Genomic DNA, 12,500 nt, shown 5'->3' on the forward strand with positions numbered 1-12,500 from the left:
TGGTTGGTGATCTTCAGAGGATTTTTCAGATGCTGCTGTAGTTTGAGAGCAGTTCAGACAACGTTAAAGAGTTTTAGTGTTTGAGGCATGTTTCTCTCGGGATGCTGTTTCTAGAATTTCTTCTAGGAAGATTACAGAGTCGATGGTTGGATGAATCAAGTCTTTAATTGGAGCAGCACGGAGAGAAGATCTCTGAATTCAGAATGTCCTGCCCTAAATGTCCTCAAGATCAGAACCAAGGAACAACTGCTGACCTCATGCAACCCGTTCTCACTCTCACCATGTCACATATGACTCTTGGTCACAAAGCGTCGCTTTTGACGCCATGGGAGTGAGAATGAGTTGCCTCAGGACAAAGTTGAGTCACGGTGCAGATCCACCTGGCTGTGCAACGCTTCTGTTGCGCCGCACTCCCCTCTATTCCTCTGGGTAACGTCAAGCGACTTCAACGTGCTTCCTGGGAAGGCGGTGCTGCATTTGATAAAATGCTGTGTGTCCAAAAGCTGGCGGATGCCCATCTTTATGCAAATGAATCAGTTGAATGCGACGCGACTATCCAGTAGAAGTAGACGAAAATCTTTTAAACTGACCTTTGTTTGATCTGAAATGAAGACAGATTCAGCAGCTGCATGGCGTGTTTCTCTCTTCAAATGTTTTCAGAAACACGACTATTTTAGTCCAATATGAGATCGTATTCTGAACGAGACGCCATGACTTTCTGTTGAAACTCTCGAGAAGCCAGACCCACGTCAGGCGTTCGTCCAATCAGCTGCCAGTCAGGAGCGTGGAGCATCAACCATGGATGTATGACGTCGCGACAACACGCTTCAGTCGTGTCGGACATATGGATCTGTACCGTTAGTCTGCCATTTTTCAACGTACATTTGCTGAGATCACAAGTCCTGTTACTGCACTTCCCATTAACTGCCCCCTGGTGTTACCCCCTAACCTTCTCTCACCGTCTGTCTGTCTCTCTCTCTGTCTCTCTCTCTCTGTCTCTCTCTCTCTCTCTATCTCTCTCTCTCTGTCTCTCTCTCTCTCTCTCCCTCTCTCTCTCCCTCTCTCTCTCTCTCTCTCTCTCTCTCTCTGTCTCTGTCTCTGTCTCTGTCTCTCTTTCTCTCTCTGTCTCTCTGAGCGGATGTGTGAGTGTGAGTGCTGAGTGAGTCTACTGAGCGTGTGAGTTTCTATCTCTGTTTTTCTGTTTATTTGGGGTTTTGTACGTGTTTATCTTGTTGTGTAGTTTTTAGTTATTAGTTGGTGGTGGGTTTTGTTCAGGTAGTTTGGTTGTCAGCCGGACATTATGCCCGTGTTTGGCGGCCATGCGGTGCTAGAGAAGCTGACACGCTGACATGCGGTGAGGATTTCCCCACGTGTTCGGCTGTTCAGTGGAGGAGGCCAGCTATGCTGTCGGGGACGTGGTGGGGTTTGATAGTGTGAAGTCTGCCTCCCGTATGAACAAGGCAGTGGTTGTTTTCTTGGATGATGTGGTGAAGGTTGAGACTGTGGTAGAAAGAGGAATTGTTATCCGTGATACTTTCACCCCGGTTCTCCCGCTGGTGAGCCCAGCTAAAAGAATCATGATTTCAAACGTACCTCCGTTTATTAAAAATGAGGATTTGGCCAAAGAGCTGTCATGGTACGGCCAGCTGATGTCTCCCATTAAAATGGTTCTGCTCGGTTGTAAATCCCCGAAACTCAAGCACGTAGTGTGTCACAGAAGACAAACCTTCATGACTCTGAAAGACAACGCGGCTGATCTAAATCTAACGTTCAGTTTTAAAGTGGAAGGCTTCAGCTATGTTGTTTTTGCGACTTCTGATTCCATGAAGTGTTTTGGATGTGGGGAGGAGGGTCATTTCGTCCGTTCCTGTCCGTGTCCCCCGAGTCTGCGGGGCCGGGCGGTTCGGATGGGCCGGCTCCCAGTCCCGCGGGGGGGCCGGGTGTTTCGGCCGAGACGGCTCCCGGTCCCGCTGGGTCGGGCGGTTCGGCCGACCGGGCCGCAGAGTCGCCTCCTGGGGGCTCAGACTCAGATGTTGCGCCACCTGCGGCTGACTCAGACTCGGCAGGTGCGCAACAGTGTGCAGAAACTGCAGAGGTTACAGAGTTAGTTGTACAACAGGAGTGTGGAAATACAACTGTTAATGAAGGAAATGCCCAGTCTACTGAGGCAGCAGAAAATAACAGACAGACAGGGAAAAAGAAAGGCAGCGCAAATAAGACAAGCTGCAGTCAGAATATTACAAATGTGGTTGATGATGCTCTGGCTGAAAATGTGTCTGATGAGATGGATGTAACTACAAGATCCAGCAAAAGAAAAAACAGTTCTAACAAAGAGCAGAATGATGCTAAAGCTAAAAAGCTGCTAGAGGGTCTGTGTGGTGATGATGATGAGTGATGATGATGATGATGATGATGAGGAAGATTGTGAGTGGACAGCATCCCAGGTAGAGAAGTTAACTCTGTATCCTCTGGATAAGATCAAGAAGTTCCTGCAGGACACTAAAGGGATCAAGGCGGTGAAGACGGAGCAGTTCTTCCCTGATCTGAGAGGGTTTATCAGGTCTGTGGCCTGGCTGAGGAAAGATACAGAAGGGTTCACTATCCAAGAGGTTTACCGCCTCAAGAAACTGGTCACTAAAGTCAGAGCTCAACTCATTGAAGATGATGACTGGGTTTAATATGTTTCTTCACATACTTGTTGTGTGTTTTTTGTTCTTGCTCTTTTCTTTTTAATGGCAGATTTAAATATTGGGTCTTTAAACATTAATGGAGCAAGAAGTGATGTTAAAAGAGCTTCTCTGTTTAAACTGATGGAGTTAAAACATCTGGATGTTATCTTTGTGCAGGAGACCCACAGTGATGTGGAGAATGAGAGTGAGTGGAGGAAGCAGTGGCCTGGGGGAGGTGATTCTCAGCCATAAAGCCTCTAACAGTGGGGGGGGTCGGGGTGCTCTTCTCTAAGGGCTTTCGTCCCTGCTCCTTTAGTGTGGAGGAGATCATGTGTGGCCACATTATAAAAAATTAAGGTTGTGCTTGAAAATGTTCAACTTATTTTTTATAAATGTGTATGCTCCAGTTTCGGCCATTGAACGAATGACATTTTTTAAACCTTTTGTGTGATGTCATTCAGGACTGTACTGATGATTTTTTTTGTTTTTTGGGAGGTGATTTTAACTGCACGGAGAATCCCAGTGTAGATCGTAATCACCTGGAGCCTCATCCTGCTTCCTCGGGCCAGACTCAGGCGTCTGATGGAGAGCTGTGAGCTGGAGGATGTGTGGAGAGGTTTTCACATGAACGCCAGGCAGTACACCTGGAGTCATTCCAGAGATAACATGTTGTCTTTGGCCAGGCTGGATCGCTTTTATTGTTTTAAGCACCATTTTGGTGTGTTTAAAAAGTGTATCATTTCTCCTGTTGGTTTTACGGACCATTGTCTTGTCCAGTGCTCTATTTATATTCAAAATGTAAAATTGCACAGTGCTTATTGGCATTTTAATACTGGACTTTTAAATGATAACTCTTTTAAAGAGGCTTTTAAGTGTGTGTGGGGTATACACCAGAGCCTTAAGTCCAGTTTCCCATCATTGCAGCAGTGGTGGGATATTGGAAAGGTTCAGGTGAAACTTTTTTTGTCAGCAATATACTCGCAATGTCACCAAGCACATCACCAGGTCTCTTCAAGACCTAGAGATTGAAGTAGTGGAACTACAGGATTTGGTGGATTCCACAGGAAATCAAGGGCATGTTGAAGCTCTTAAAGTTAAAAAGGCTGCTTTAGCCAACCTGTTGGGCATCACAGCACAGGGGGGGGCTCTGGTCCGCTGCCGCTTCATGAACGCTTCCCAGATGGATGCCCCCCTCACAGTTTTTTCTTTGGTCTGGAGCGTAAGAATGGTCAAAGGAAGATCATCCACTCGCTACGCTCTGAAGATGGAGCTACGATCACAGGAACCCCTGAGATCAGGAGATATGCCACCTCGTTCTACAAAGACCTGTTCAGAGAGGAGTACGTGGAAGATCCTGAGTCAGCTGCGTCTTTCCATGCTGGGCTTCCTCAGGTGGGTGCTGCTAACAACACGGTGCTGGAAGATCTACTGTCCCTGAATGAACTGTATGTTGCTCTGATGAGTCTGGGGAACGGTAAGGCACCAGGCATCGACGGGCTGCCTGTGGATTTCTATAAGACCTTTTGGCCAGTTATTGGTGAAGATCTGCTGGAGGTCTTTCAGGACAGCTTGAGCAGAGGACGCCTGCCGCTGAGCTGCAGAAGGGCAGTCATTACCCTGCTGCCAAAGAAAGGAGACTTACAGGACATAAAGAACTGGAGACCTGTTTCTCTGCTGTGTGGGGACTATAAGATCTTGTCCAAAGCTCTCGCTTCTCGGCTTCGGGAGGCGATGGATGAAGTGGTTCATGTCGACCAGACTTACTGTGTGCCCGGCAGGTTAATGAGTGATAATATCACTTTAATTCGGCATGTTTTGGACGTCTCTAGCTCACTGGGTATGGATACTGGTCTTATTTCCATAGACCAGGAAAAGGCTTTTGACCGGGTTGAACATCAGTATTTGTGGCAGACGCTCAATGCTTTTGGCTTCAGCCCAGGTTTCATAGCTAAGATTCAGGTACTGTACCGTGACATTGCGAGTATATTGAAGGTTAATGGTGGTTTGGCTGCACCTTTTAATGTGCAGAGAGGGGTACGGCAGGGATGCTCTCTGTCGGGGATGCTTTATTCCCTCGCTATTGAGCCTCTGCTCCATAAACTTAGGAAGGAACTTTTAGGTGTGTATTTTCCTGGGTGTGCTTCAGCTGTTAAAATATCAGCTTACGCAGACGATGTCATGGTTGTTTTAAACAAGCAAACAGACATCAACACTTTGGTAGAGACTGTAAGTATTTTTAATCGTATCTCTTCTGCTAAAGTGAACTGGGCTAAGAGTGAAGCTGTGGTGGTGGGAGATAAGCTACAGAGCACTCTATCTCTCCCAGGAGGGCTCACCTGGAAGAAAGGAGGGGTCAAGTATTTGGGTGTGTTTCTGGGTGAGGAGTGTGTGATGCAAAAGAAAACTGGGATAATGCTCTGGAAAAAACAGAAGGCCGATTAAAGAAATGGAAGTGGCTCTTACCGAGCATGTCCTACAGAGGGAGGACGCTCGTTATTAACAATCTGCTGTCCTCTTCTCTGTGGCATAAACTGTCTTGTGTGGATCCCCCCCCCCTTCTAATTTACTTGTAAAAATTCAATGTTTTGGTTAATTTTTTTTGGGATAAGCTGCACTGGATTCCCCAGGCTGTTCTGTTTCTTCCTAAGGAAGAGGGAGGACAAGGACTGGTTCATTTGGTCAGCAGGGGCGCTGCTTTCTGCCTGCAGTTCCTCCAGAGACTGCTGTTTGGCCCTAAAGACTTGGTCTGGAGACCTCTGGCCCATTGGGTGCTGAAAGACTTTAAGGGTTTTGGACTAAAAGACTCTCTGTTCCTGATGGATGTGAGGAAGCTGAGTTTCCAGGATTTGCCTCCTTTCTATCGTGGCGTGTTTACAGTGTGGAAGCTGTTGACCAAGGAGAGACGGGTGCAAGATGACTCCTTACACTGGCTGCTACAGGAACCGGTGGTGTACGAAGACCGATTGGATTACCCCTGCTGGGCTGGTTCTGCCATCTCGGACATGTTCTGCAGAGCACGGGTGCTCACGCTGGGGAATGTGGTGGATATCATTGGACCAAAACTGAACAATGCTGCTGCTTTGGCAGCTGTTCTGGGTGTGAGATCAGTCAGAACAACCTCAAAACTGTTGGACCACTGGAAGTACTATCTGTCTGGACATGACTCCATAATGTTGGAGGAATATAATGTTGGTCTGATTACTTCCCTGGTTTATGTGTCTGTCCCTGTCTTGATAATTATGTTGGTTGTTTTTTGGATGTAAAGCACTGCACTTTAGACCTGAAAGAGGCAAAAGGAAATGCCTTTTATAAAATGATGGTACTGTGTTTAAATAAGAGTAAACTCCATGAACGGGTTGACACACCGTGGCAAGGACATCTGGGTTTGGCGGTTGCTGTCCAACCTGCATGGAGGAGTTTATACAAACCACCATTAACTAAAAGAGTAGCTGACCTCCAGTGGAGAGTGTTACACGGGATAGTGGCAGTCAACGCCTTTCTGTCTGTCATTAGTCCTGGTGTTAGTAACAAATGTCCTTATTGTGATGAAAAAGAAACTGTGTTTCATTGTTATTCTGAGTGTGTGCGCCTGTCACCGTTGTTCTTGCTGCTGTAGAAACTGTTCAGTAAGGTAGGGGAGGTTTTCTCCAAACAAATGTTCATCCTTGGGTTCAGGTACAGTAGGTTAGCTAAACATACAGTACAGGCCAAAAGTTTGGACACACCTTCTCATTCAATGCGTTTTCTTTATTTTCATGACTATTTACATTGTAGATTCTCACTGAAGGCATCAAAACTATGAATGAACACATATGGAATTATGTACTTAATAAAAAAGTGTGAAATAACTCTTAACTCTTAAATAGGTCTAATATTTTAGATTCCTCAAAGTAGCCACCCTTTGCTTTTTTGATAGCGCTACAAACCCTTGGTGTTCTCTCTATGAGCTTCATGAGGTAGTCACCTGAAATGGTTTTCACTTCACAGGTGTGCCTTGTCAGGGTTAATTAGTGGGATTTTTTGCCTTATTAATGGGGTTGGGACCATCAGTTGTGTTGTGCAGAAGTCGGGTGGATACACAGCCGACAGCCCTACTGGACAACTGGAACAGGAATTCATATTATGGCAAGAACCAATCAGCTAAGTAAAGAGAAACAAGTGGCTATCATTACTTTAACAAATGAAGGTCAGTCAGTCCGGAAAATTGCGAAAACGTTGAATGTGTCCCCAAGTGCAGTCGCAAAAAACATCAAGCTCTACAGCGAATCTGGCTCACATGAGGACCGCCCCAGGAAAGGAAGACCAAGAGTCACCTCTGCTGCTGAAGATAAGTTCATCCGAGTCACCAGCCTCAGAAATCACAACAGCAGCTCAGATTAGAGACCAGATGAATGCCACACAGAGTTCTAGCAGCAGACACATCTCTAGAACAACTGTTAAGAGGAGACTGCGTGAATCAGGCCTTCGTGGTCAAATAGCTGCTAGGAAACCACTGCTAAGGAGAGGCAACAAGCAGAAGACATTTTGTTTGGGCCAAGAAACACAAGGAATGGACATTAGACCAGTGGAAATCTGTGCTTTGGTCTGATGAGTCCACATCTGAGATCTTTGGTTCCAACCGCCGTGTCTTTGAACGGATGGATTCTACGTGCCTGGTTCCCACCCTGAAGCATGGAGGAGGACGTGTGATGGTGTGGGGGTGCTTTGCTGGTGACACTGTTGGGGATTTATTAAAACGTGAAGGCATACTGAACCAGCATGGCTACCACAGCATCCTGCAGCGACATGCCATCCCATCCGGTTTGCTTTAGTTGGACCATCATTTATTTTTCAACAGGACAATGACCCCAAACACACCTCCAGGCTGTGTAAGGGCTAATTGACCAAGAAGGAGAGTGATGGAGTGCTGCGCCAGATGACCTGGCCTTCACAGTCACCGGACCGGAACCCAATCGAGATGGTTTGGGGTGAACTGGACCGCAGAGTGAAGGCAAAAGGGCCAACAAGAGCTCAGCATCTCTGGGAACTCCTTCAAGACTGTTGGAAAACCATTTCAGGTGACTACCTCTTGAAGCTCATCAAGAGAATGCCAAGAGTGTGCAAAGCAGTAATCAGAGCAGAGGGGGGCTACTTTGAGGAAACTAGAATATAAGACATGTTTTCAGTTATTTCACACTTGTTTATTAAGTACATAATTCCACATGTGTTCATTCATAGTTTTGATGCCTTCAGTGAGAATCTACAATGGAAATAGTCATGAAAATAAATGAAACGCATTGAATGAGAAGGTGTGTCCAAACTTTTGGCCTGTACTGTAAATGACAGCTGTTGAACTTCATCCTGGGCCAATCAAAGATGGCTGTGTATGTGAGCAGGAAGAGGAAGGTGGATGAATCTGTTGATATTAATGTGAATCTGCTGTTTACTCGGATGGTGAAAGCCAGAATCAGGATTGACTTTAGTTATTATAAAGAGATGAAGGATGTGGATCAGTTCAGTGTGATCTGGGCCCATGGTGATGTGTTGAGCTCTGTTGAAGGAGACTAACTCATTTTTTTCTCAGGAGGTGATGTCATGTATTTAAGAGTATATGTATGTACGTATTTATTCTGTTGGAAAGAGATTATTTTTGTAGATAACAAGATGGAACATTAATAAAATAAAGTTCCTATAAAAATCAAATCTCTCTCTCTCTCTCTGTGTCTCTCTTTCTGTCTCTCTCTCTCTCTCTCTGAGTCTGAGCTGAGTGTGTGTGTGAGTGAGCTGCAGCGTTTTATAGTTTTTCTTACTTTTCTTTTTTCTTTTGTTGATAATTTCATTTAGTTTAGTTTAGTTTAATGGTATAGGTCACTTTATCTTTAATTGGTAATACTTCTTGGTGGTTAGTTTGGGTTATTTGGATGGTTTTGTCTCCTGCCGGCGTCTCGCCGGTCGGCGTGTGCAGCCGCCATGGTGAATGGAGAGGGGTTCTCCATGCTCACTAGAAAGCATGGAGTAAAGATCTGTCCTAGTTTTTCATGTAGCGTGGAGGACATTGGGTTAGCTGTGGGGGAAAAGGTCGGACATGGTAGTATTAAGTCGGCCGCTCGGATGAACAGCGCCGTGGTCATCTTCCTGGACCGGGAGGACAAGGTGAACCAAGTCATCGAGGCGGGCATCACCGTGAATGAAATGTTTGTACAGGTGCTACCGCTCACACAACCAGCTACAAAGGTAGTCCTGTCTAACATCCCACCTTTCATCTCTGATGGCTTTCTCAGCAGAGAGTTGTCCAGACACGTTAAAAAGATCCTGTCTGGATGTAAATCTCCATTGTTGAAACACTTGGTGTCTCACCGCAGACAGCTGTATATGATACTGAACCATCGGAATGAGGAGCTAAACCTCTGCTTCCATGTCAAGGTAGATGATTATGAATACGTGATTTTTCCGACGTAATCGGGGATGAAATGTTTTGGTTGTGGAGAGGTGGGACACACGGTGAGGGCCTGCCCGAGACGAGGTGATCCGAATCCTCACAGTCCGGGAAGGGCTGCTGCCTCGGGGCTGGCTGCTGCCCCGGTGCCGGCTGCCGCCTCTGAGCGGCCGATGCCCACTGCTGCACGGCGGCATGGCGAGGTGAGTACTGATGAGTACTGATGCACTGGGTGTTACTGTGAATGACGCGAGAGAGAATGAGAATGAAGCTGTGAGTGTAGTTGAGAGAAGTGTAGCCGGTGAGGAAAAAAGAAAAAAAAAAACAGTTGAAGGTGTGTCTGGGAAACAGACAGGTGAGATCAGGGACACGTAGGAGGGAGTCAGAGGAGACATGTGAGGTGCAGACTGATGAGGTTAATGAAATGGTAAATGAAACGGATGAACAAAGTGAACAGGTGGAGGAGGTAGCGATGGAGGGGGAAGAGGCATTTAAAATGGCTGCTAAACGCAGAAGGAAGACAAGCAATACGTCCAGTGAAGCTAAGACAAGCAGAGTGAGTGAGGAGATGGTGAGGAAGGTCTGTACGGATGACAGTGAGAGTGATGAATGTGTGTTGGATGAAAGTGAAGTCCCCAACTTCAGCAGTAGTCAACAAAGAAAGTTATATACTGCTGAAAAAATTAAAAGTTTCCTAAAACAAACATATAACCAGCAGGGTGTAAAAATAGAGGATTTCTTTCCCGATTTGGCTCTGTTCTGCTCCTCAGTCAGATTCCACAAAAGACTGAAGAAACTTGTGCTTAAAGTAAAGAAACAAATAAATATTGATGATGGAATATGCTCCAATGTGCATTTTAATTAACTTATTGTTTACTATTTTTGCTTTTAACATCTCATTTAATATGGATGTTTTTAAGGTAGGGAGCTTAAATGTAAATGGAGCCAGAGTTGTACAAAAAAGAGCAAGTATTTATGAATCTATGAGGATGAAACACATTGATGTTTTATTTTTACAAGAGACCCACACTGACAGCAGCAATGAGGCTGACTGGAGGAGGGAGTGGGAGAGGGAGGTGGTGCTGAGTCACAAGAGCTCAACCAGTGGGGGGGTGGGCATCCTCTTTTCAAAGAGTTTTTACCCCAGTCTCTATTGAGGTAGAGCATGTGCTGGAGGGTAGATTGGTGGTGGTGAAGGCAGTATTTGAGAAGTTTAATGTTGTTTTTTTGAATGTGTATGCTCCTACTACAGGACCTGATAGAGTGTGTTTTTTACAGGTTTTAAATACTACTTTAAGTGCAGTTAAGATTGACGATTTTTTATTTTTAGGAGGGGATTTTCGACAGGAATCACTCAGAACCTCACAGTGCATCGCAGAGAGAACTGAGGCAAATGCTGGGAACCCATGACTTAATAGATGTTTGAAGAAGGATGAATGGTGATGAAAGGCAGTATACTTGGGCTCACACTAGAGGGAATTTAATATCCCTGGCTAGGTTGGATCGTTTCTATTGTTTTAAACATCATTTTAACATTTTTCAAAAGTGCAGGATGGTTCCTGTGGGTTTTACTGATCATTCCCTGGTAATGTGCAATGTGTTAATTACAAATATAAAACCTAAAAGTGCTTTTTGGCATTTTAACACAACACTGTTGAGTGATGATCATTTTAAGGGTGGTTTCAGGTTTTTTTGGGGTATTTTTAGAACCAGAAAACAAGATTTTAACTCTCTGAGGCAGTGGTGGGATTGTGGGAAGGCAGAGATAACACAACTCTGTCAACAACATACTCCCAATGTCACATGGGACATCACCAAGTCAATGAGGGATCTGGAGATTGAAATTGTGGAATTGCAGAATTTGGTAAATTCCACTGGAAATCGGGGTCATATTGAAGATCTCAAATCGAAAAAGTCTGCCCTTAGAGACCTACTAGGCACCAAGGTTCAGGGGGCGTTGGTCCGGTCACGTTTCCAGAGTGTGGCACTGATGGATGCACCGTCTAAGTTCTAAGTTCTAAGAAAAATGGGCAGAGCAGATTTCTTCATGCTCTGCGCTCTGCTACTGGACAGGAACTCACAGAGACAAATGAGATAAGGAGGCATGCAGTGGGCTTCTACTCAGAGCTTTACAGCAGTGAGTACAAAGAAGAAGAAGCACTGTTTGAATCCTTCTGTGAAGGGTTGCCCAAAGTCGAGACGACATGAACATTGTGCTTGAGGAACCACTGGCATTGCAGGAACTGTTCACAGCCCTGCAGAGTATGGAGGGGGGGAAGGCCCCGGGCATTGATGAGTTCTGGAGGGACTTGGGTGAAGATCTTCTAACGGTTTTTAATGAGAGTTTTAAAGACATGTTGCTGCCGATAAGTTGCAGGAGAGCAGTAATAACTCTCTTACCGAAGAAAGGGGATCTACAAGAGATCAGAAACTGGCGTCCTGTGTATCTTCTCTGTACAGACTATAAAATCCTGTCCAAAGCATTGGCCAACAGACTGAGATGTGCTGCAGATGGTGATCCATGAAGACCAGACATATTGTGTGCCTGGTAGGTCCATCCTGGACAATGTGTCCTTAATTAGAGATATTTTGGACGTCTCTAGTCCTTTGGGTATTGAGACTGGTCTTATTTCTTTGGACCAGGAAAAGGCTTTTGACCGGGTTGAGCACCTTTATCTCTGGAAAGTTCTGGAGAGTTTTGGCCTCAGCCCGTGTCTTATAGCCATGATCAAGGTTTTGTAAAATGACATTGAGAGTGTGTTGAAAATCAATGGTGGTCTGAGTGCCCCTTTTAAGGTGCATAGGGGGGTGAGGCAGGTCTGTCCTCTCTCAGGCATGTTGTACTCACTTTCTATAGAGCCCATGTTATGTAAGGTCTGGGCTAGTATTGAGGGGTTGTCTGTAAAGGGTTTTAACAAGAAACATGTCTTATCTGTGTATGCGGACAATGTCATTGTGTTTGTAAAAAATCAGGAAGATATAAAAAAAAATGGAAAGTATTGTCAAAGATTTTGGAATAATATCAGCTACAAAGGTAAATTGGGCAAAAAGTGAAGCATTGGCAGTTGGGAGTTGGAGGTGGGGTCTGCCCAGTCTTCCAGGAGGATTGGTGTGGAAAAGAGATAGTCTTAAATATCTTGGTGTGTATGTTGGTAATGAGACTATTGTTAAAAAGAACTGGGAGGGAGTGGTAGAGAAAGTAGAAAAAACACTCAATAAGTGGAAATGGCTAAAACCACAACTGTCATTTAGAGGCAGAGCACTAATTATTAATAATCTGGTAGCATCTGCTCTGTGGCATCGGTTGGCCTGTATGGAGCCCCCAAAAGGGCTCATTCAAAAGGTACAAGCTGTTTTAGTGGATTTCTTTTGGGACAAGTTACATTGGGTATCTCAGAGTGTTTTATATTTACCAA

This window comes from Sander vitreus, unplaced genomic scaffold (assembly GCF_031162955.1).
Source record: "Sander vitreus isolate 19-12246 unplaced genomic scaffold, sanVit1 ctg238_0, whole genome shotgun sequence".
NCBI lineage: Eukaryota > Metazoa > Chordata > Actinopteri > Perciformes > Percidae > Sander > Sander vitreus.